We start from the raw sequence: 27,370 nt of genomic DNA on the forward strand, positions 1-27,370 counted from the left end.
GCTTATCAAGGAAGAACGTAAATACACAGACCAGAGTGAGAATAAATGCGTGCCCGTCAACGGATTTCATTCTGGAGCACCGTACGTGACTTGCTCGGGAAGAATGTCTCCAGAGAAGAGTGTTTTTGGTTTTAAGGGAAAGATAACTTTGCTCAGCTTCCCAAAAGAGCCCAGCATTATGCGAAGAGTGGATGCGGGTTGTTTTTTGAGGCAGCAGTGGCGTTTGTTGACGGTTATAAACAAGGCCCAGTTTGACACTGGATATGCTTATCAGTTGATGCTGAAAAATGGAGATGTCTCCCCGATAAACAATCCCAGTCCTGTTTCAGAACTGTAGACAGTAAGTGAAATGGCATCAAATGTCTGTATTTCGTTGGCAGTCAGCACTTAAAGGTGCACTAAGCGATTTTTGCCAAAAGTTGTTGATATTTGAAAGCAGCACCTCGCCCTTATTTTGAAAGCTCCGCCCCACTCTTACGTACACCATGGCAACCACGATTTTTATGATTGAGCATATTCAAACCAAAACCATCAAGTTTTGATTGTTTTGTTTCTCTAAAATGTTCTTCATTTTCATCTCTCTATCTATAGCCTATCTGCTGATGTCTGTCCTGTGCACTCAAATTGAGCACTCTCTTCAAGAGATGCCCTTTTACTCCTGATTGTCTAAAAGTGTGTTTTGAAACACGGTCCAACGGTGTGGTCAAAAGCATTTTTTCCAAAATAGCATGAAGTACCTTTAAAGCTGCGGTCCGTAACTTGTATTTTGTATTGTATTTAATAATATATAATTTATTTTTAATAATAATAATACTTTTATTGCATACATAAAAAAATATTTTTTTAATTTCTAATGTATTGTTTTATTTTTGATTATTATTGTTATTATTATTTCTACTACTTTTTTGCTCTTCCCTAAAACTCTTAACCGAATGCAGTTATTACAATGAGATTAATTACCCTAACTTCTTTTGACAGCCCTAATATTTTACTTTTAAACTCATAATTTATGTTTTATATGTTTAAAAAGGAGAAGCAAAACCGAAATCTCTCCAAGTACCCCCAGGGAACACGAACCGCTTGTTGAGAATCACTAGCGTGTCTGACATCAACATATACTATATTCATGTATTCATTGCAGAAAAGACTAATAGCATCCATTATGCGCTTCTACATAATTGTTTTTTATACAGTAATTGGATTGCATTTATTTCCTCTTCTCACAAATTGGCAGAAAATGTCAGCTTACAGATTGCGCAGTTTCCGCAGAAGCATAAGCGAGGGCCTACGCAGCGGAACGGGACAAAACCCGAACAATAGATGCAAAGGCACGGCCACAGTTGTAAATATTGATTGCCGTAGAGTGAGGTCTGTTCTTATTGCACTCTTGCAAGAATAATGATGTTCCACGGCGAGCCAAATTGTGATATTTCTCTCAAGGCGCGAGGTAGAGGATGCTAATAAGGAAAAGTTAACCGCACAAACACGAACCATATGCTGCCTCTGCATGGATGAAATCCTGTGATTCAAAGCAGCTGATTCCATTTGGATGGGTCTCCAGACATCTGCCAAAGAGACACCAGAGCTGCTCAATTCTCTCCGAGCGACAGAACGGTGACACAGCTAAAGAATGCACTTCAACTCTCAGACCATTAAAATGAAGGATGAACGGCCCAGAGGGCGATGGCCGGGGGTCTTTTTTAATAGACTTTAGAGCCAAAGGTCTTCCAGTGCTGTCATGCTCTCTCGTCCTGAAGAATAACCTGCTCCACCTTGATCAGATCATTGGGAAAGTTGTCATCAGCATTGGATAATTACAGCTGAACATTTTCCACGGGACCCTGCTGGCGTGAGAGCGTCCCCTCCGACCGAAAATGAGGCTGGATGGTTGTAGGGTCTGGGTCTGAATTATTGATATGGTTCTGTATGAGAGGGGAGTTTTTAACGATGGTCATTTAGAAGATGGAGAGGCATCAGCAGGGCGCTAAATCTGACAGCGTGCTCCACAAACACCGACTTTATTGGCCGCACAGATGGCCCGTGTGTACTGACTTCAGAGCACCAGTACATCACACACACACACACACACACCGAGCTCTGGACTATCAGGTTTTGAAACAATATATGAAATTAGATTTGCTTTGATGTGTGATAATGAATTCAGATCTATATGCGAGGTTGTTTCAAGGTTTTCGGTCAGAAGAGCGCATTATGTTGGGCTTTCTTTGCTGAGAGGAAGCGAGCAGAGCTGGTCTCTAAGGTTATTGCTTTTTAAGGGCTACTGGTCACGTTTCTGAGCTCAGATGCGCTCCGAAACATAGCTTGTGTGTCATTTGTTGTTTACTGTTCTTAAAGAAGACCGTAGAAGAGGCCAAATCAACGTGGAAAAGCTGCCAGTTTGACTTTTGAAAAAGGCTTAATGGACATTTAAGAGGCTCTAGAAAAAGGTGTGCATGCCCAGAGCTGTCTGATGCGATATGCGAAAGCCTCGCTAGAACAGATGATGCTTGATTAGTCTTTTGAGGTACTTAAAGGAGTATCGTGCTCAAAAGGTCTGTTATCATGTGTGCTTGCACTCTATTGTAAACCTGTATTTTGAATACAAAAGGAGAATCCACAGAAATGAAAGCAGTTACCAAGAACCGAGCTCTGAAAAGGACACAAAAAAAGACCACAAATGTAGTTCAAACAACCAGAAAATTTATATAGCATATGAATACGTATGAATCATTTTTGGCTCATGAATACTTTTATGCTGTCTTTTTGTGCTTTCTGAAGCTTGAATGACTGTATGTTTAGTTTTTTTTTAAAGAAAGCATTTATAAATGTTATTATTATATATTATGAATTATTATTTATAAATAAAATGTTGATTTTGTACAACAAATGCATAAATGCGTAAAAGGTTTATCATATTTTATTTATAATTACATTATTGATTTTTAATGGCTTGTTGTGTGTGTGTGTGTGTGTGTATATATATATATATATATATATATATATATATATATATATATATATATACACATACACACACATATATATATATATCTATATATATCTATATCTATATATATCTATATATATATATATATATATATATATATATATATATATATATATATATATATATATATATATATATATATATATATATATATATATATATATATATATCTTAATTCATACTTTGCTTTTCTCCTAAAATAAATTAATTGCATTTGCTTCTTTTGACAGTCCTACTATTTTTACGTTTTATTATATTTTGAAGTATGTTAACACTATTAACACACGCAAATGAAATCTTACCAGGTGTCTTGCTTCAAAAAAGGACACAAAAGCACCATAAACGATGTCCAAATGAGCATGTATATGACACACAAATGATAGGTATTGTATACTTTTAGGGTGTGTTTTTTTTCCTTTTTGCAGCCTGAAAGCCTGTGGGCATTGTATGTGTTTTTAGAAAGAAAAAACATCACAAAATCAAAATATCATCTTCTGTGATCCATGAAAGAAATAAGTCCAGTCATACTGGTTTGGAAAGACTCAGAGCGAGTGAATAATCAATGTGGAACAATATGTTCATTTCACATTGCTGACTAAGGATAGGGAACGTTTTTTTGTAATTCCAACAGCAAAAGGAAAAAAAAAAAAGTCTAATGGTGGTTTGCCATGAATCTTGAAAGATGCGAATGGATTGTACACCAGCGCAGTGCAGTGCAGAATATCAAAATATGGAGATGAAGAACTGTACCTGGTCTTATCTCTCAGGGAGTGACGTGCAGATTTTGGGAGGGAGAGAGAGAGAGAGAGAGAGAGAGAAGGAAAACATATTGACAGAGCATAGAATTTGCAAAGAGAGGAAAAAAAAAAGCTTGACTCTGTTTGACTTTTTTTTTTTTCTTGGTGTGTTCCGGAAAGCATTCTAATGTCAGTCACTCCAGCTTGCTGTATATTTCTACAAAGGTATCTGTTGATCTCCCTTTATGATGCATAATCTTGTCTTTGTGGCGCTTATTTGTGACATACTGTATATAACACATTTGTTAACCCGTATTACATTATTGCGGAGTCATCATTGCTTCTGTTCTCTGATAAGTTTGATGGATTTTGACCATGTTTAATACTTTATGTAAAGCTCATGATAATGCTTATGTTTAAATCATCCTGTTTGGATAATGCACACTTGCTCTATGCATATTGCATTAGAAGAGTTTTTTATGGGCTGATATATTATGTATATATTCACTAATACAAAAGAAGGCATTCCATCTGTTTATTTGTGTATCTAATCCTGTATAGTATTCATATAGTATTCATATCCAGATATTCGTAGTCATATTACATCCTTCTTTATTTGCGATTCCAGTCACAGCCCTATGCTTTGTTACAAGATCATGTAATACTTTGCAAATATTGCTCGCTATTTCCACAAAAAGGTGTTCTCTGAAGAATATTAGAGTAAACAATGGCTTTATGAAAAATGGATATGTGCTACTGTAATTTATTTCATTTTCAGCTTGTGAACTCTCCAAGGACTCGTAAGTAACCTTCTCTTTTGTAGCACTATTTTTTATATTTTGTAGTTTTGTAGAAATTGTCGACCTGTTTGCACTGTTTACAGTGAACTGATATTCAAATGGAGAAATCGATATTTAGAAATATCAGTAGGCTTCAAAATGGACCTATGACCGCCTGTTTGTGACCTTAATGACAGCTAATATTGACTAAATAACGTCAACGTGTCAATATAGCTTAGTTCACTACTTCACCGAATTCAACAAATGTAAAAATTCCAGGAGGTTTTATTCTTTCGAACAGCTTTTTATTTCTGAATCAAACGTAGGCTACGGCTCGACCAGTACATTCCGAATCGCGGGGGAACGACTCCGGAGAGCCGGTTCTTTTTTTATTGAATCCACCGGATACATCGCGACCGATATAGCGCGAATCCAGAGGGAATGACTGCGATAAGCCGGTTCATTTTACTTTCTAAAACGCATGTATGGGTACCAGCGCAGTTCGAAAGACTCCGATAAGCCTGTTATATTTATTATAAGAAACGCATAGAGCGCGACCAGTAAGCTGTAGTTCGATTCCCTCGTGAATAACCCCGAGTCGATTCTGTTCACTAAATCAAAAGCACACAGCTTTCTCGAAGGAATAACTTATACGAGCAGGTTTTCAACCGAGTCCTCGTGTTAGCTTATTATCAATTCGCATAGGCTCAAGTAAACTAGAACGTTTCAGATTTTTCACATTAACCCCGAAACTTAAAGTATGCTAGCCTATATAGGCTACTAATAATTTGGAGCGTGTAAAAACCCATAAGGAATAAATTGCGTAATTTAAACTGACCAATTTTTTTTTTGCGTTGGCATTTTTTTTTCTTTGAGCACTTGGAGTCGTTAAGGAACAGGAATAGTTAAATTCCTTGCGATCTCCATCCCTTCTCCCCACATTTTGAGTGTGTGCGCGAGTTTGTGTGTGTGTGTGTGTGTGTGTGTGTGTGTGTGTGTCTGTGCGTGTGCGCGCGCGCGCTAGAGGAGGGAGAACTCGGCTCCGAATCCAGCCACGATTCACGGAGAATGTGCGCGAAACGCTCCACTGCTGTTCTCTGTAACTCCACAGGGCAGATTCTGTATGATTTGACGCGAACTGGTTTGGGAACGTCGGAGTGACATTGAAGAAAGCGCGTTTCCGAAGAGCCAGAACCGAACCTCCGTCTCGAGCTCATCTACAGTCAGCATCCGTACATTGTGGACCTGTTACCACTGGACTGGTACAAGTGACCGTTTCACCCTGTGTGTGTGGATACTTCTCCAGAGCGCGGAGGATTTGCGCAATTTCCACCGGACCGAATTATGACTCATTTTACTTTGCTCGGATGAGTTTTCAATCGATTTGATTTGCTTTGCTATTAATTAAAACAAATATTAGCCAGTATTGTTAAATATTAAAGTGGGCAAGTACCCGTTCAACAATGACTTTTTAATGCCCCTCCCTGCAAATTAAATATTTGAATGCGTTTTGTGAGATGCGTAAAATGGAAACCACTGCGCGTAAATTCGCGTCGGATTAACTCTCTCTTCGCATCCCGGCCGCATTCCCGTGAAAATCTATGGAAGTAGCCGAGTTTGCTTTGAACTTGCTCTAGGCTGGGTGCCGGGAGTATTTTCTGCGGGACGTAGCGAGGATGCAGTCGGGGATGCGGGCGCTCTGTGCCGGCGGAGGCGCGTCTCTCTGCTGCCTGCTCATGCTGTGGATGATCTACACCCACATCCTGAAAGAAGGCAAGTGTTGAGCATCACTATACGTGAATTTCACTATGGTAACGGGGTACAAATAACTCGCATCTCTATGCGTAGACTCGCCTGGTTTCGTCCCTATTTTAAAGTTGTTTAAAAATGCAGCCGTCACATTTCTCTGAGCCGAGCTTCTGCGCCTTAACACCCAGGGGAGAAACCACACAGTGTAGGACTCAAAACAACTCCTCCGAGAGACCCCGGAGAGCTTGTGATATTATTATGGAAATCTATAGCATAATATGGAGGGCATGCTTCACAACCCAGAGGAAAATTGTATTGCTCAGGGCTTGCTCTTTCACAGCTCGGGAGATTTTTACTGGAGATGCAACTTTGTCTCCTGAAATGTCTTTGGAGAAATACAATTTTCAGATGTGGAGCACAAATGTGAAGAACCTCTGACTGTGGACTTGAGAAAATCTGAGCACAGTTTGTGTCACTGTTGAGATTTCTCTCAGCTGAGATCTAATTTGCGTTTTTTGTTTTCAACGTGACTGGCTTTTAGAGATGCGTCGTGTGTGTCAGGCTAGTTGTGATGTGAAGCTCGTGGGTCTCTGAAGTTCTTTTGCTTCTTCTAATGTTGTGAAGGGACCAGTGCTTTTGTATGCATGCATTTGCATCAGTGCCCATTGAACATGCATTACACAGTGTGTTGTTGCATGTGTGTGTGAGTCTATCCGGCATCTGTGTGTGTGTGTTCTAGAAGTAATGAAGAGGATAGTCATGATTTGAGTCAGGGGTAAGAATGTGACTCACATTTGATAAGCTAACTGCCCTAAAAAGGCACTGGGAGGCATGTCATACGTGGCAAGGCGTTTGTGTGCTGATGTGGAAGTTTTGCAGATGGCTGTCAGTGGGGGGTGCGATGGGGTTTTGAGTTAAGATGGGATATAATAAGAGATATTACAGGCATTAACACTTCATCTCACAGTGGCGTCTTAGCACGGTAATACTGCAGATTTATGGGCACCCTGCTGCACAATCCTAGACGTTGGGTATAACACAGAGACATTCAGAGCACTGAATCTTAGTAGGCGTAAACTGGTGTCTTGTTTTTGAGGGATCAAACATTCCTTCTAGATCCTCTCAGTTAATGAGTGAGCTTTATTTGGGCTTCATTTTTATGTGGGCTTCAGGCTCCAGCTCAAGCTAGGGAGGGAAACTCCTTTGCTGAAATACATTTTTTATTCTGTCCACTATGGAAAAAAAGAAAAAATACCTTAGGGCCTGAAATGTTTTTCAACTTGTCCAGCTGTAGAAGCTGATAAATCACTAATCGAATGTCACTGAATGTGTTGTATTTTACAGGCGAGAGGAGGGGGGGATTTCAGCCATGAAGTCATGTTGTTCATATATATATATATATATATATATATATATATATATATATATATATATATATATATATATATATAGATGGATAGATGGATAAAGTAAAAAAGCAAGTTATATTTTATGAGTAATAGGAAGTATAAAGAATAAAAACGAAATTTAATTAATTTAGCAATGAGAATCTGATCTTAAAATAAAATAAAATAAAATGAAATAACGTGTTATCACAAGATTAAAATAAACACAATAAAATACAAAATACAATAAAATGCTAAATTTATGTGTGTGTGTGTGTGTATGTATGTATGTATGTATGTATATATATATATATATATTAAAATGATAAAAAAATGCAGTAGAATTATAAAACACTAGAACGATAGATAGATAAATTACTTTCTATTGTCTATGGAAAAATAAATTGTTGTTTATTTATTGATTCAAAAGACCCCATTAACAAAAACAATTAAACCATTTTTATAGACCATGCTCTTCTGTGTTCCGCCAAAGTTTAAGAAAAAATATATTTCACAGCGTTTTTCTTTATTTATTTGATTATTTATTTTTTAAGCGCAGTCTGGCAGCGTTGCTCTCTAGTGGCATTTTCATGTTTCGTTTAGTTTATTTGCATTTATGCATTTGACATGCTTTTATCCAAAGGGACTTGCATCAAATTATTTTATCACTTTATATTTTTATTATTTAATTCAAATTTCTTAATTATTTATGTATTTATATTTTTCCACTTGCATTGCACTGAAGACTAATCTGTTCATATTTCATTTATTAGGTTTTTTTTTTTTTTTTTATTGCTTATGTATTCATGTTTCCACTCAAGAAGGACGGTTTGGAACGAGTAAATAATGACAGAATTTTCAATTCAGGGTGACAAAAACCCATTAAAGGAACATGATTTCGGTCTATAGTCGGGTGAAGCGGTAACTTATGATTGCTGTGGTGCTATGCGAGTGGTGGCCTTTCATTTCGATAATGATATCCGTGACCCTACTGAAGTTGTGGGTGAGATATCGATTGATCAATGTGTGTGACCATCGACCTTTGCCGCTGTTTGGCTCTGAGTCATTTACAGATGAAAGCATGTGGTTTCGACGAGGCCTTGACCCTTCAAGCACCATAGGCATGTGATAGACACAGGCAAGCCTCGTCGCTCTTGTCCTTTTAACAACCTTTTTAAAAGATTCAGCGTACACACGCACATTATGATCTCGCTTTAATTGCGGTGAGATGCAAGCGATACGGAGACGTGCGTGTGTGTGTGTGTCTTTGTGCGCCAGCAGTGCGTGTGTTATAGTCGTGATTTAATTATGCCGTCCTCTCAGGCCAGGGCTGTCATCCAGAATCACAACAGAGCCGCTGTGATGACATCACGATAATGCACAGAGCGTTTTCATCACCGATGCTCGGAGTAACGAGAGCGACAGTGACGAGATGAGAGATTTACAAGATTAAAATCAATTGTCAGGAGTCCAATTAAAAAATTCGCTCTTCTCTCCGTAGTGGAATTCCCCGGAAAGCTCGGAGCGGAAGATTAGTCGTTTGTTAAATATCGTGAAGAGATTTCGGTTTCGTTGAGCGCCTCCCGCACCACTGCGCGTTCGAACTAATGCCTGTGCAAATTTGATTCAGCCGCTTTGTGGCGTGAGATGCAAACAAGCTTCTCTGCATGTGCAAATCTGCAGGCTGTTAGGACACAAGCTCATGTCACTGACCGACGTCTCTCTTTATCCGTCAAGCACTCCGAATGCTGCACTGCACGTCAGAGATACTGCTCGCGCTGGTTAAAGGTGATGTGTGACATTTTTCTGATGTTTAAGCACTTTCTTGGGTCTGGCTTAATATGCAGAGACAACTGTAAGCCGCTCGTAGGTTGATTTTCAAGCAGTTCTAATAAACCTGGAGAGCTATCCAGAGGCCTCATCCATCTTAATGGCGGTTGCTTGGCTGACGCATGCCGCCTGGATGCTGCTGCCTTTGCTTGAGTTTCAGAAAGAATCTCTGAGCCAATCACCTCGGCCGTAAATGCCTCTGATCATTGCTTATTACAGACACGGAAAGCCTAAGTCTGTTTCATGCTGTTGAGAGGCCTGTGAGGAAAATAGGTCACTGGTGAAACATCTACAATAATATTGTATGTCTACTTTCAGCGGCCATTTTAATTTTTTTTGGTTCACTCTGCCATTTGTTTTAGTACTTTATAGTTTTAGATTAGAGCATTCTAACTTTTTTTTGTTATTTAATAATTATTTATTATTTTTGGGCCACTAACTGGATAAAAAAAAAAGGATAAATAAATAAATAGTTTTTAGGCACAATCTAGTAGTTTAACTGTATTGTGGCGTTTTCTTGCTACATTTACGTTTGTTTATTTGACACTTTTTTTAACCACAGAAGTGTCAATTTTTTTAAACTGAGATTTATACATCCTCTGAGAGCTGAATAAAGATGAATAATAAGCTTTGCATTGATTTGTTAGGATAAGACAATATTTGGCTGAGATATTATCCTTTGAAAATCTGGAATCTGAGGGTGCAAAAAATTTTAAATATTGAGAAAATCTCCTTTAAAGGTTTTCCAAATCATTTTTTTAGCAATGCATTGTCATTAAGTGCTAATATATTAACAGTAGGAAATTTACAAAATATCTTCATGGAACATGATCTTTACCCAGTGATTTTCGGCAAAAAAAGAAAAAAATATCATTTTAATCCATACAGTGTATTTTTGCTGCAAATATACCCAAACAAATTTAAGAAGGTTTTGTCAGTTACATTTATTTATTTTTTAATGTATTTATTGTTACTTATTTTTGAAAAATAGCATTACAGCTTTTGTTTAAAGTTTGAATTTAGATTCTTTTTTTCCCCCTCCATTTTTTTGATATTCTTATTTTTAACATTAGCTTTAATTATTGTTGTACTTAGTTAAACTGGAACTGATGCGTTTGCAACCACTGAAAGTAAAATAAGTTTTAAATTATATATTTTGTTTCAGGTAACAATTTGTTGATGGTTTTAGATGTAATTATCTTCAGTACATTACACAGATTTTTCCAGTCAGATTCTCTCTAGAATAAGAATGATTCTTCTTTTGCAATCGACCAGCGAGTATTGGATAATTGTACATGGATATGGCATAACTAAACATTACTGGCTATTTTGTGATAAGTCTCATCTAAACATGTAGTTTCGACAGGAAATGCATCAACACGTGACAGAAAAGCGAACTCATCGGGCAGTTTCACGAAGCCTTTTCTCGAAGTGTAATTTATCTGTTGATTCTTGGCGGGTGAATTTTCTGACCACCTTTGACAACCACCAGCTATGATTTAAGATGGCATGATTTGTAGTAGATGTTGTTCTCTGACTGGTATCCAAAAACCCCACTACAGATGAGAATAATTCATATTAGTGAACACGTCTATGGCTGAGAGACAGATGGAGTGTGTTTGGCTTCGTAAATGGATTTACAGTGCGGGAGAGTGATGAAATAAAAGGGCTTCTGTGTGCTCTTTAAGACAGGCCCATTACCTGCAACACGTACTTTGGTCTGTCAGGCCCTTTTGGGGGGTTCGGTAACAGAGAAATGTGTGGGTCGCACCGAGTGGCTGTGAATCCTGCCCTGACAGCTCCCCCCACAAAGTGCCGCCATTCGTCATGGCAGAGACAGGAAATCAAAGTGCGCTTGGCTGTGGGTGTGCACTCTGGGCCACAGAACAGACAGATGGATGAGCTGTCACCAACATCAGCGCTGCCAGTTTATTTAACAATACATTTGGAAATGTCAGAGTTCCCTCTGTGGACTTTTCGCCCTGCCACCGCCGACACCTTTCGGCTTCCACCGTTGAGCTCGGGTATCAGTGGGTGGGAAGAGATGATTCTAATTATAATGCAGCAGAAGTTCCAGCACATCCTGTAGACTCCAATAGTCTTGTTTTTGTGTTTCAACAAAGATCTCAACAGTGCTGCGAACACTATCTATCTATCTATCTATCTATCTATCTATCTATCTATTCGTTCTATCTATTTATCGTTCTATCTATCGTTCTATCGTTTTATTGTATTTGTATGTATAATATATATTTTTTACATTTCTCATTTCATTCTATTTTTCTTTAATCTTGGCATAATTATTTTGTTTTATTTGTATTTTATTTTATTCTTAGAACAGATTCTCATCGCTAAATTAATTAAATTGTTATTGCTTATTCTTATTTCCTATAACACAATTTTTATAAAAAATGTTTTTAACAGATCTGCTGTAAATTCACAATTCTGTTGTTCTATCATTCTATCAGTCTGTTGTTCTATTATTACATTTTTATCTATCGTTCTGTCATTTTATCATTTGATTTTTAGTATTTTTTATTGTTATAAAAAAATATATGTACAGGTGTATATATATATATATATATATATATATATATATACACACACACACATATATATAATAAATGTATGAATGCATTTTATTGTAAAAATGCATTTTATTGTATTTTGTATTTTCTTGTATTTATTTTAATCGTGTGGCTATTTCATTTTAATAATTTTTTTGTTTTGTTTGTTTTTCTAAACATTTTTAAAGCTTTATCCAGAGTCAGTGTCTCAATAGTATTTTTTGTTTCATGATTGCAGTGATACTTTCTTTTAACTTCAATGCATTTTTATTCCTCTTCCTTACATTCTATCCTGCTCGCATTCCTCCCTTCAAGTGCAGGAATTGAGTTGGAATTGAACAGACATTCTAATTGTCATATCTGAATGGTGCAGAACCCTTTAGAAGAAACATCTGAGACAAAGTTGATGCTTGATACCCGATAATAGATAACAGAGAACTCCATTAATTCTCTCGAGCTGTGAACGAGCAACCTCTGAGCAATAAATTTGTCCTCTGGGATTACTTGGCTGAAGCGCAGTGTATGAATCGCTGGTTATTTTTGCACTCTCCCTAAATGCCATTGTCATAATGTTGTGTAGGTGGGCAGGACAGATATGTCATTTCCAGCAGCACAATTTGCAAAATGCAATTTCTTCCTCAACAAAGGCCACTAGCTCCCAGCATGCCAGATGTTAATGATGGCCCGTGTCATAAATTTAGTGCCGAGAAACCACTTGTGCCTCTGTAGGTAATGAAGCCGTGGAAGTGAACGGATGTTTATGCAAAACTCAAAAGCTTTTCAAGGTAAAAATCAATTGTGGAGCATTGTGCCACCCATTTTTTACCATTTTTCGCTGTTGGGTGAATATAAATTTAATTCATGTCAAATGCCACCCCGCTCTAGTTCGTTGTGTTCCTTTTCTCTTTCTGTCTCTCAGCTGAGAGGAATTCTTGAGCGTCTAATATATGAAGATGAATGATATGATGTTCTGCAGTATTTTAGCTTCACTGCTTCCTCTCTTTCTCTCTTGAGAATTGCTGTCTGCCTTTACCGTTGTCAGATGTTGTATGAAGTCTGCGACCTTTGTTCCCTGGCTTGTTGCTAACTTGTGTCAATTTTTGTTATAGCCGTCCTCATTCCACTTGAGGTTGATGCTAAATGACAGAGATGTTTAAACAGGTTCTTAGAGGGTTAGGGTGGGTTAATTAGCTCTTCAGTACACAATGCATGAGGTTATGGCCGTTTCTATTGCTGAACATAACTGTTAACAGCAAAGACCAACTCTAAAGAGGGGCAGTTTTTCATCTGCAGCTCAAGCTTTCCACTCGTACGGTTACAAAGGATTAGCTTGACTGTCTGTGGACTGAAGATGTATTCGAGTAAATCTCACGATACCTGTCAAGAACGTCGTATTTCAACACAAAGAAAGAGAATAGTACATTTTACTTAAAGGGATGCTCACGTTTACTCTCTTTTATGTCGCGTGTGGAGCATCAAAGGAGATGTTTAACACTGTGTGAACCACTGTCTTCCGTGTGATAAAAGTGGACTGGGATCAGGGTCTGAAAAGGATGGGAAAAAAGCACCATAAAACATCATGAAAGTGGTCCAGATGACTGCTGATACAATGTGCTGTAAAATACAGTGGCTTTTTTTTTGTGATGAATGGATTGAAGTTTAAGTTATTTTCTGAAAATCTTCGATTTCACTGTATAGAAAAAGCAGCTTTACTTTCTGCTATAAATATCTCCTTTAGTTTTCCATGAGTGGAAATACATTAATACATGTTTTTGATTTGACTTGATCATTTAATATTATTTAGTCTTATCATGATATAATAATATAGCACATTTTATTTTCTCATTGCTAATTTTTTTTTCTTTTTACTTCCTATTATTCATTATTTAATTCACATTAACAGTAAAATAAAATTTAAAAATTAAATAAAAAATGCATTATTTAAATGGCAATGGTTTTATACTTTATTGTAGTATTTGTTGTACTGCCTCGATACCATTGTTTTAATATACAATATTGTATTACATAATTTTTCTTTGTACTGTAACACAGTGACAGCACAAAAAAAATTAACCAAACACTCAAAAGTAAAATGTTCTATCAAGAATAAAATTGCAAAATAGTAATAATAATTGTTGTTTAACATCACAGTAATGAAAATTAGTAATAAAATGTGCTTTATTATCATAAAAATTTTGCAATGCTAGAAATCTCTTTGGTCTTCTGTTGAATGCAAATTACTTTATACTCTTCTTCTCTTGAATTTAGCATAAAATATAACATGTTTTAAACTGGTTGTATGAGATTGATCCTTTACTCCCATCATGTGTTAAAGTTTTAGCACTCCCGCTGATTCGAGTGATTGAAACCCAGTGAGAGTCTGCTGTGCTTTGTCTAACTCTTATCTGTTTTTTTGCAAACTCCAGAAAGAAACAGGTGTCATCTTCCTGTCAGCTATCCTGTGGTGCAGTGTTTGGAGAGGAGGTGGTGTTTTGAACTGCACTAGCTTTAAACCTTGTGTTCCCTCACAGTTGTACCTACAACTTTCGGCAGAAAATGACACCGCAGACCTAAATCTAGTTCCCGCGAGCGAGGAAGTAGAGTCTGTAGAAGAGCAGAGCTGAGTTTGGTGACCCGGTCTCTGCTTCAGCAGGGTGTCTCCGTGCTGCTCTGTGCCCAGGTGCATGTAGATCCTTATCGTTTGATACGGTCTGTCGTGTCTGGACTAAACAGGCAGAAAAACCTCCTGTCATATCAATTAACTTAACAACCGGTGATGGAATGGCTGTCAAGCTTTTGGCACATCAAACCCTCTGACTCTATCTCTTTCTCTCTCTCTCTCTTTCCATCCTGTTTTCCGAGGCTTATCTCCATCCTTCCCCATTCATCCTCTGGCTGTTAAACATGGACAGAACGCTGGTATTTCATGCCATTGATGTGCCTGGCCAGCAGCACACAGCTGTTTCTCTATATGTGTGTGTGTGTGTGCGTGTGCGCGCAATATTTGTTTTTGGCGTTTCTTTAATCACATGCACTCTTATGTCCCAGGGGTTAATTTTTATTAAAACAAATTAAAGTTTTTTGTTTTTTTTTTTCTGTTTGTTAAATGAAGGTCACATATTTTGGAAAGTGTGTAACAGGCCTTCACGGTTTTATTTTCTGACCAAGAAATTCAATCTAATAAAAAAAAATAAAAATCTAAATGATGACATTTTTAAAATGATGATAATTTAAACCTAATCTAAAACCTATTGAGCCAAGTAAACAATTATTTTTTTTTCCTTTTATATTTGTTCACACTGTTTTGGAAAGTGTTTAACTTCATTCATTCATTCCTTCCTTTCTTGGAAGGTTTTTATATATTATTGTTTGACCCAGACAAATTAGCATTTTTCATTTTGTTATATTTAACTTTTATTTTTACTCTCATTTGTCCCAGACCAGTATTTGTTAATCTTAATCTTAATATAGCATATATAAATATAAATGATTACAGTTTTAAGAGTCAAATAATTATAAAGTGTATTTTATTTATTTATGTACTTTATTTTATTTTTTGCACTGTGACATGTATTATAAGTGATCACATTTTGCACATATTTCTTATTATTTCCCTTATACTAATCTCATATTTTGATTAAAGTTTTAACACAAATAATGATTGACATCCATTGCAGCCCTTCATTTCAAGTCAATGTGCTTGGTTGCCAAGGCGACAACGGCACCAGTGAAGAGCATTAATAAAATGCAATATTATATATATATATATATATATATATATATATATATATATATATATATATATATATATATATATATATATTAACACTTTATTTACAGTTAAGCTCTAAATTTCTCAAGTTATGCAACAAAATGTTCAGTATGCTGTTAGCAGACAAATCAAATTATCCCATGCAAGTGTGTAAAGTGTGAATTTATTTTCCAACAGAAACAAAAGTGCTGTAGTTGAAGAAACATCTCAGAATGAAATGAAACAGAATAAAAGAGGGGCAACCAAAGAAGCATCAGAGGACTGAAGGAGGGGTTAATTCTCTTATCTAAATTCTGAGCTGTGGAGGATTAATGTGGGCCGTTATGGAAAGAGGTTGTGGCTCTATTTTGGAGAAGGCTGATCAGAGCGAGAGAGGGAGCGAGACAGAGAGAGGTGACCTTCAGCGTTCTTCATAGTCTTTACAATAATGATGTCTGCTGGGATTTCTCATCTCCACTCAACAAGATGCCCCCATCGCCGTCAAGGTTAAAACAATTTCAATAGACTTTGCATCTGACACGTGTGGCCTGAAATTGCGTGTAAGTTTTGCTCTTGGTGTGTAATGTTTCGTATTGTGTTGTTGCGAGAGGAAACTTGCATGTGCCAAGTGAGATTTTGAAGTGAGAATGGAATGAACATTAAGTTCATTAATGCAGACGCTAATTAGTAGCCCTACAAAAATACATGTATTTGCCATGTTTTTTTTTAAATCAAGCTTCTTCACTGTTTAAACTGGACTGACTGTCTGTCAGCTGTATATCGTATTCAATTCCTCTGGCTTCTTTCTGAAAGGCATGTGTCTTCTCGGGTTTGCTGACTTTAACCTGTTGTTTTGAAATAGTAATTGTCCAGGCCGATGGACTGTGAAAGCCTTTGGTAGTCCTGTTGGGAGTCGGAGCTTTGCGTTCGGCACGTCCGTCTTAATCAGCTCAGCCTGTGCCGACTGTTGACCAAGCAGTAGCGGTCATCAGCTCCACACTGCTGTCTTTGCATTTCAATGGGTCAAGTGCTAATGCAACGCGAGAGTGGAGTGCTGTTTTTTGCGAGTATAAAATATGATGAATAGCAATAAGCCATTCAGCCCTGCAATCAGTAGCAGCTTAAAGCTGGAATCAAGGCTGACGCGTTGACAGACAGAGAATGCTGTGCGTGAATAGACTCTTTTTGGACTGTCTTCCATCAAGCATTGATTAAAGTTGCAGTGTCGCTGCATTTTGGAGACAATAGTTAGGCTTTTTGCTTTTTTAGGGTATTTTTTGAGAGTGAGATCTGATTGGCTCTCCGTCCGGTCTGATCGGAGTGAATTATTGCGCCCTTGAGATGAGCTTCCTGTGAAAGAGAATTTTAAAGCACGAGTCGGTGGTGATTCATCACTGTTCCCGAGTTCTATTACACATATAAAAATCCCCTTTCATCACATCTCTGTTGGCCCTTCAATGGTATCACACAAGATTAATTAATATTGTAAATCTGCTTTTATTGCCATTTTAAACAGGCGGATTCATAGAGTTGTACCCGGCCACTTTTCTTTTTTTGATCAAACACAAAGAAAGAGCGAAGACAGGAAGTGGAGGAACAAGGAATACTTGTCTCACTGACTTGAATTATGATTATGATTATGTATGAGTCAGCTAATGTCTAGCCAGACTTTTTGCACTTTCGTCTTTTCTACAAAGCTTGCTGGTCATTTTGGTCACTTGAATAGAAGTTGCGAGCTTTGCCAGCATACTAAAAGTGTCAAAAATACTCAGCCAAGCATTTATGCCTGTCAGAGAAACCATTGAGGGGAAGTGGTCTCGAAGGACATAAAAGAAAGAGATTTTGCTTTGTAAAAGGCTTGAACAACAATGAACACCTTTACAGAAGCAAAAAGCTACCATTTAACTGGCGCCCTAAATGGTCTCATGTATCCATCTTTATTTAAAGATATGACGAGGGACTAAAAGGAGACAACTAGTTAAAACTCACCATGATGCTCGATTCTTGCCTGTTTCGGTTCATTTCAGATCAACAGTATCGACATCAAATTCAAAATCTGATTTTATTCAGAGCTGCTGGATTGTATGTCTATTTTGAAAGAACCCCTCAAAAAATGTTCCCAATCCATATGACTTTCTGTCAACCTGTACAGGTTGTTCTTTTCCATTCAATTACAACGAATGGTGACTGGGGCTTTCAAGCCTCAAAAAGACCAAAAAGCACTATAAGTGTAGTCCAACAGTGGCCTTCTGATATATGATAGCTTTGTGTAATGCACAGTCAAAATTTCTTCCATCGTATCATATCGGAGAGTGACAACCCCAGTTCTCATTCACTTTCATTGCGCTATTACATGATCTTTATAGTACAGGAAATGGGAAATTATATGTTGTTATTCAGAGCTGTTAGACTAGATATCTTTTTAAAAGAGCACCCAAAAAATAGAAATTTTGTCTTCAATCCAGATGACTTTGTGTCTTATGAACTGATTGTGCAGGTTGTTCTTTTCCATTCAATTACAATGAATAGTGACTGGGGCTTTTAAAACCCAAAAGGACCAAAAAGCACAGCAAAAGTGATCTAAACACACAGAAAATAGTCGTTGACTCAAATCTACCACCTTTATGGTGTATAGCTCAAATTATGTACATTTGTGATTGTAATTTGGAGCCTGAAAGTTTTAATTCACTTTTGTTATGAATGAGAAAATGTATGCCAGTATGCTGGTGTTTAGAGCTTGATATCTATTTAAAAGTAAAATGTTGTTTACAATCCATATGACTTCTGTGTACTTTCTGACTTGTTTGACCTAATGTTCCTTTCCATGCTATTACAGTGAATGATGACTGGGGCTTTTAAACTTAAAAAAAGAACTAAAAAGCGCTATAAAAGTGGCCTTCAGGTGTATGATAATTCTGAGTAACTCACCGAAGCTGTTTTTCAGTGTTAAACTTCAGTGAGGCTGAATCAGTAAGTCTTCAGTTCATGTTTTAAAAAAATCAAAGACTCGTTCATAAAATATTCCTCCTGAATAGCTACTGTAAAGTATAGTAGAACCACTTTATAGTGCCATTTCGGAGCTTGACAGCCACAGTTCACTTTAACTGTATTGATTTACAAATTCCAAAAATAGAAAGTTACGAAATGACGCGAGACTGAGTAAACACATCAGTGTTCATTTTTGGGTGAACCGTTCCTTTAAATGTTCTATTTCATCGAAAGCCATCCACGTTTATTTCCCTCCGTGATTGCTTTGGCAATGACTCACAGACTGGTACATAACAATGCACTCAAAGATAGGCTCATTTTAAAAGATATTAAACCTGTTCAAGTTTTTATAACAAGATTTTACTACCGATATCTTTATTTTTTCTGAAATGTATGTATGTGTGTGTGTCCTCCACAGGTCAGTTGGCAGTAGGCACGTGTGAGATAGTGATGTTGAATAGAGACAGCAGTCAACCCAAGCGCACTATCGCCAGGCAGACAGCCCGCTGTGCCTGCCGGAGAGGACAGATCGCTGGCACCACACGGGCCCGGCCAGCATGCGTGGACGGTGAGATGCATCCACACACACACACACACACACACACACGTTCTCACATTGTGTGGATGTGCACACACATACATCCGTTCACAGCGTGCAACAAGCCACGTCATGTCATTCAGCTTCACTGTTGAATTTGCATTGAATTGTTTTTTCGTCTCGTGTCGAAGTCTTGTATCACGCAATGTAACACAATAGTCAGACTTGCTACATGTAAAGAAATGTTCCTCTCTGCAGTGTGTGCCGTGTCAAAGTCGAGGACGGATGAGGATCGGTGAAAAGGGAAAGAAAAAAAGAATGTAATCTTTGGATTGTGTCTGTCACTGCGGTTTAGGAGGAATATTTGAGCCTGTCTGTTCTGCCGAGCGCCGGATGTGGCGGAGTATCTCATGGGCTTTCAGCCTTTCTTAGGTTGTAAACCTGAATATGATGGTATTCGTTGTTTCTGTAGCAAATAAACCCGACTCTCCTGACAGCTGGGGTCGTGTAGTTCGTTTTTTTCCCAGCTCTATGGTGTTTTTTGGTAAATGCTATACAGCTTGAGCCCTTCAACGACACATTAGTAGCACTTTGTAACGGCAAGACCAGAGTAATTAACCAAGAGAGTACCATAATTACAGCTGTGGGAAATTGATTTTTATTGGCTTTCTCTGCTGCCTTCATGCTCCATTAGTAGTGGATCCATTAAAGAAGGACCTGTTGCGTGAACAAGCACACATGCTGTAAAATTACAGGCTACCTCATGACTGCTGTACAGAGACGATTAAAGTTTCAAAGAATCTACAAATTACAAGATCCATCCATCCATCAGCATTTAGTCTATATGCCCAAGGCTTGAACTGAGGGGGGTGTGCGGAGGGATGGCATCCCCCCGGTCGAAAAAATAACAAAAAGCATCCCCTCTGTAAAACCACCATCCCCTTTGGATTATTAATGTTACGTAAAACTCGTCATGCACATGAAATTGTAAAATTGTAAATATGTTACAAATATGTTGTAGGACTGGCCATTGAGAAGTTTAATAAGCGCATCCAAACTCTTTGCTGTTTTTTTTTCCTAAAATTGATCTGAAGTTCATGCAAGTATGATTTTATCTTGATTAGATTTTAAATACATAACCCTGACATATTATGCTGTGTGACGGTGAGGCACTGAGAGACGGTAGGAGAGCTGACTTTATCCAACTTTGACTTATAAAATCTTGAGTCCAAAAGCATGCAGTGAGAATGCCCTTATAATTCCAGCAATGAAACAAAAAAAAAAATCATGTATTCATTTTTTGTTTTATATTCATTGCACAAGCAATTAACTTTTCTGAATTTCAGCACATAATAGCACACAAATTTGCCATTCATTTTATACAATAGCGCCGTGCAACAAAGTGTTCTGCTTCTTGAGTGAAACAAGTGAAAAAATCAAGTGATCCAGTGACTCAACCATTCAGATGGACTCGCTCCCTGCGTCCCTGTGTGTATCCTACTATCCAACCTTTTCTAAATCCTCATATGCGCTGCATTGTAGAGCTGAACAGAGGAATTTAGACATTTAAAATACCCCAAATTCCATGACTAAATTGATTTTTAGGGTAAATTTATAAATATTTAAGGGTACAACTGCCATAAGCTCTGAGGTTAATCTTCAGATATGCTTTTGTACATTTCATACGTTCCATTGATGTATGGTTTGTTATGATGGGACAATATTTGGCCGTGATACAACTATTCAAAAATCTGCAATATGAGGGTATAAAAAATTCAAATATTAAGAAAATCACCTTTAAATTTGTATAAACGAAATTATTAGCATTAAATATTACTAATTTAAAAAGTTTTATATATTTATGGTAGGAAATTTACAAAATATCTATGGAACATGATCTTTACTTCATACTCTAATGATTTTTGGCATTAAAAAAGATTATTTTGACCCATACAATAAATTGTTGACAAAAATAGCTACATATGACTTCTTTTGTGCCCCAGAATCACATGCTTCTGATAAAGTTTTTAATTAAATTAAATTTAAATTTGTTTTTGAATTGGTAAGATATTTTTATGTTTTTAAAAGTCTCTTATACTCACCAATGCTGTATTTATTCATCACAAATACAGCAAAACAATTACATTGTGGAATATTTTAACAGGTTTTCTATTTCAATATACTGTCCCAAGATCTTTCAAAACCATACTAATCATGCTAAAATGCTGATTTGCTGCTCAAGAACATGTTATTATTATCGATTTTAAAAACATTTAGCTGATGAATAGACAATTCAAAATATTCATTTGTTATTTATTTATCGTTCATGTTTTAGTGGTGGTGCTTTGATTAGAGACCTGACCACTTTTTGTTTTTAACGTTCTACACTTCAAGCTAAAATTACCCAAATTTTAAAAATGCTTCAGGGTTCCCAGTTAAGATTAGTCGCCCGATTAGTCAACATGTCTTTCAGGCAGCCCACCAATATTTATAGTTTTGCACATCGCTAAATCGTTGCGAATAGCTTTTTTAAACCATGAAAAAGAATGGAAATGTATTTCCTGAACTGTGCGCTCTCTGTCGAGCTCTATTCGGTCAGATGGCAGTCTGCAGGTGAGGCTGTGTCTGGCAGATGAGTCCAGGGGGCAGATGGTCAAGGGTCCTGGGGGAAAGAGGGAGGGTATGCGTGGGTCGGATCCCTGCAGACGTCTGAATCGGTGTTAGGTGTGCTGGACGGAGCCGGCTCAGGTGTTGCATGCGCACGGAGAGACGAATTGAGTCGTGATGCAGAACAGAGGTACCAAGGGAAACGGTGTGTGTGTGTGTGTGTGTGATTCATTTTACTTGAAGCTGGACTCATTCTCTCTTTACAAACGCACTGGTCAGTGGGTGGTATCTTTTTTCACATGCAGGGAGGAACAGGAAATTATCCGGTTTTGTGGGCCGCCGCATGCGTGTTTATATTGATTCTCGTTCCGCTGCTTTTGTGTGTATTTCTGGGGGGATTTTGCATATGCCTGCCCCATATACAGTGACCCTGAAAGAGAAAGTATTCTTGTTCTATCTATTTGCAAGCAGTTAATGATCAGTGAGTTTGGAGCGGAGGCACACGGCTCCCCAGGAGGCCATGTGTTCACTGGCTGCCTCTAAAGCGGAGAGCGCGGCTCAGGAGCCTCATCAGGCTTCACATGAAACAAATAGGGTACGAAAATATCTGCTAAACTCTGTATGCGCTGTAATCTGCCGGTCTCTGCTCCCTGTGTGGCCTAGTTAGAACACTTCAACGTACCCAATGAGACGTGTGTGTATTTGCATCTCACATGCATTAATGATAATTAAGGCTATATTCTTATTTTACATTAAAGGCTTGTTTTTAGATCAGACCTTTAAAGTCAGCAGCAGATCAGCACCTTTTTTTGTTTTGTTTATACGAGGTATTTTAGGATGAGATGAAAAGGGAAGTAACCGGAAATTACTGAGGAAAACCAGCTCGGAATATTCTGGTCGATATATGTATGTGTGTGTATTAATTCAAAGTCACTTTTAGTGCTAGTCTATTGGATTTTTCGAAAAACCTAAACTGAAATGTACACGTTTATTTACCAAAAAACTGAAACTAGAAATTGAGTTGATTTAGTACTCAATTATTTATTAAGTGGTGCTAAATTAATTAATTAGTGGTGGTGCTTTAATTAGGGACCTGACCACTTTTTGTTTTTGAACGTTCTACACTTCAAGCTAAACCTATCAAAATTTTAAAAATGCTTTAGGGTTTCCAGTTAAGATTAGTCACCTGGTTAGTTAACATGTCCCTCATGCTTTTGCAATTAAATATGCTTCACTAAGAAATAATAAATAGTCAGTAATACTACTAAAGTCAGGACTAGTACTAGAATAAGCACTAGTGTAGATAGCACTAGTGTGAGTAGTAGTTTAAATTCAGAGCTTGCAAATCCAATACTAGTATGAGTGGCAGTTCAAGTCAAGTTATTATAGTACCTAGTAGCTAGTTTGGATACTAGTCCCAATCAGTACTGGTATGAGTATCAGAAGTATTAATACTAAAGTATAAAGTATGAATATTAAAAGTTATGTACTGGGGATAGTAGGTGAATGAATAAGTTCTAGTTCAAAGTCAGAATCAGTAATGGGAGGAATAAGCATAGGTTAACTTCAAATTATGTAGATATAGATCTAGATCATGCTAGATCTTAGCATGAGTACTAGTTTTCATTCAGAACTTGCACTTGCATTTGTAGTTCCAGTATTAATATGTGTATTAGTTAGTACTAGTATGAGTGGTAAAAGTCAGAAAGACTATATTTTAAATACACTATCACCCAGTTTCACCTACAAGGCTTAAACCTAGTCCTAGACTACAATGTAAATTTGAGTTGTTTCAACTGAAAGAAATTTGCACAGACTGAAATTGAAACATGCCATTGCCTTTGTTTTGTCTTAAGATGCACAAAAGTAATGCTTTTATCTAAGGCATGTTTATAAAAAATTACTTAAATGTCCTAATTAAACTCTGGCCTAATCATGGCTAAGGCTAAACCCTGTCTAGGAATCCGGAGCCTATTATTTGTAGTATCGTAGATTAAAGTCTGAATATTATAGTAATGTTATACTTTATTTGCGATGAAAAGTCAGTACTAGTCCTAGTGTAATTGGTTCATTGAGGTATGCGTTCTAACTCAGTTCCTTATCGGTATACAGTACTAGTATGAAACTGGTTTAAAGTTCACTTGAAGTCACTACTAATAATAGTATGAGTAGTATAGTTCAAAGTTTCACCTTGTTACACGGATCCGGTACAATAGCAGTAAGGTGTTTTTCATTTGACATGTTTCACATGTTGGGCCAAGATTTCATGCCTAGTGCTCAGGTGCTCTGCGTGCTCTCAGCAGATATTTCTCACAGATGTTAAAACTACTCCACACACCTCAGTACTTCTTTCAACTAGATTCCAACTGGAGTGTGTAATCACAACCGTTGCCTCAATATAGCATTCCTCAGCATGAAGCATTGCAGCTCAGACACCCTGACCGACTGCGCGCTAAATACCTTGCTGAAGCATTCCAGCTTCATTTAAGCTCATTGATTTTCTTTAGCGCTCTTTGTTTTCTTTCTTCGTGGCCCAGTTGTATTTGTGCTTTTGAATACTGTCCCTCAGAGGAGGCTTGTTTATGTGATGTGGGATGGATTTGATTGTTTTAGGCCCCCTGGGGACGAGAGGACTTGGATGAGATCTGTAGAGCTGGCTCGGCCGTCCACAGCTTTTCCTCCGCGTCGGTTTAAAGGCATAATCCTTCATTTCAGCCGCGGCACTTTACTTTGATAAATTTAGGGATGGAGCTTTGATAACGTTATCACACGCAATATTCATAAGGACTGCCATGAAAGACCTGCTGTGTTTCAGATCAAGAAAATGGTTGTAAACATATCTTAAGCGTCTGGTGACAGGAAATTTCGAAAAGGAAGCCGAGCCTTTGTGCAGAAAATTGCATGGACTGAGTAATCAAGGAACTGAGGCCTCACAGGCATGCTATATTAATGAAATTGAGGATTTTGTAGAATTTAAGGATAATCTAAATCCTGGAAATGTATTCTGTGCACATCCATGTTCAGTTACGTTTCGTTTAAAAGGAGTAGTTCATGCAAAAATGAACATTTGCTGGAAATTTACGCACCCTCAGGCCATCCAAGATGTAGTTGAGTTGATATTGCTTTCTGCAGTGAATCTTGCCCGAATCAAGAGAGAAATATGCACAGATTTAAAAGCAAAAACAGTTCAGAACTATTCTAACAAATATGTTGGTGGATTCTAATGAGACAGAGCAACAGGAGGACGTTTTATGGATTATAGACTCGTATCTTAACCAGAAGCGACTGTTTAACGTTAAGAACATCTTAATGCTGGATTTGTTTCTTACAAACATGCACATTTTCTCTTCACAAGCTGTTAATTGATGGACTGGAGTGTTGTGGATTACTGTTCGTGACGTTTTAATCAGCTGTTTGGACTCTCATTTTGACGGCACCCATTCACTGCAGAGAATCCATTGGTGAGCAACTCATGCAATGTTAAACTTTTCCAAATCTGTTCTGATAAAGAAACAAACTTATCTACATCTGGGATGGCCTGAGGGTGACTACATTTTAAGCTATTTTTTTATTTATTTTTGCAATTAACTATTACTTTAAATATTAACTTGCTTTAAGTAGTTGAGGTTCTCATGACATTCCTTTGAAGAAATAAAAATAGAAGCAAAATTGGAAATGTTTGAGTTCATATTGACCTTGGTATTCTGTCAAGGAGCTTGAAATCCTCTCTGAATCCCTAGATATTTGTGAGATAATGAGGGGATTTTTTTTCAGTAGAAACATTTGAGAAGCACAAATCTGGTCTCCATTTGATCTCATTGTTGTCTCGGAGAAACAGTTGAGTTATTCAAGGGATTTCATTTGTTATTTTTCTTTCCTGGTGTGCAGACGAAGCAACCATCCTCTGAATGTCTGATGCTCCACATCCTCTTTGACCTGTTTTGTTCTCATCACCCTCTGAATGCTGGTTGATCTGCATCTGAAGCACAGGAACAGCAGGGGTTTATGGAATTTTACATGGATCTTCTGAGCAAACAAGAGAACTGAAAGCGAGAGCCTCAGTGCATACACATGTCTGATGTAGCTCTCTTTGAGTTGTTTGATGGTTTCGGTTCTACGACGTGAAGATAATGAAGTGTGCAGTGAATCAAGGCCTGCAGGCTGCTTACTGAAACATGCATGACTTTGCCATAATCTCAAATCCACTTTCATACACAAATCCATATTTTATGTGGAATATAAAGGTTGGGTGGTTTTTTGTGATGCCTGTTGAATCTCAAAGGTTTGTAGTAACAAATATTAAATAAAAATCCATTAAAAGAAAGAAAGAGTAATATGACTGACGTTATATACAAATGATCATTTTGCATGTAATCCTCTTATTTGTACCCTTTTTTTAAAAGAATATATAAAAACCGTATATATATATATATACCTACATATATAATTTGTACCTTTTTGAATAACCTGTTATGAATAGTTATGTAAGTTATCAAATTAATCAACACTGTTTTGTTTTTAGTATTGAACACTGTGATATTGCCAAGAATACCTAAACAAACTATTTTATAAAAAATAAAATAAAATGCAATATTTAAAAGGAGCCTTTTTGAAGAAGCAGTTTTAAGCATTTAAGCATATTATGCCGTTTTAAATAGTAACATAAATTTGCCCTAAAATATTACACATTTTCTAAAATCTCTCATACTTTGTGGCATTATCAAGGATATTTAAAGAAAACATATTTTTACATGTTTTCTGAAAGAAAAAAAAAAAAGTTTAAAAATTTGAGTCTTTAATGAACACCTAAGGCTTTAAATGGTTACGTAAATGTAGCCCTTGTGTATAATTATACATATTCTCCATCAATATTGAACTGAACTGAGTTTTATTTCATGTTTTTTGTAGCCCGGATAGTGAAAAGCAAGCAGTGGTGTGAGATGTCCCCGTGTTCAGAGGGTGAAATCTGCGGACTGCTCTTCAATCGCTCGGATGGACCTGCACCAAAGGAGGCGGCCGCATTAAAAAATCACGGTGAGACATGTCCTAAATATCTGTAACATTTCCTTTATTCACTTAGTTGACGCAATGTTGCATCACTCACACCACCTGTCTTTCATCTCACGTTCTAATGACTTAGATTAACCAACATTATTCTTTATATAATGCTTAACGGATCATTAGTTAATGACCATGCGTGTATATATACTGTAGAAACTTAATTAGAGATTTTAAATATTCATATATATTTCTATTTTAATGTATTGTGCATCAGCAGCTGATCTGTTTGGCAGTATGTAATGTTTGCTCATTATGCATTAATGAAAGTTATTATGCAAGGGTTAATGTAGAGTCAGTCTATCATTATTGCGAAAAATAAACCCTGACGGGGTGATCAGGACCGCAAGGCGACATGTAGGGGGTCTTAAATC

General features: G+C 37.2%; 1 pseudogene; it reads left to right on the forward strand.

Moving 5' to 3' along the window:
- Nucleotides 1–5,510: 5,510 nt before the first annotated feature.
- LOC122350665 lies at nucleotides 5,511–26,976 on the forward strand (annotated as a pseudogene).
- The last annotated feature ends 394 nt before the right edge of the window (nucleotides 26,977–27,370 follow it).

Source organism: Puntigrus tetrazona, chromosome 8 (genome assembly GCF_018831695.1).
Source record: "Puntigrus tetrazona isolate hp1 chromosome 8, ASM1883169v1, whole genome shotgun sequence".
Taxonomy (NCBI): Eukaryota; Metazoa; Chordata; class Actinopteri; order Cypriniformes; family Cyprinidae; genus Puntigrus; species Puntigrus tetrazona.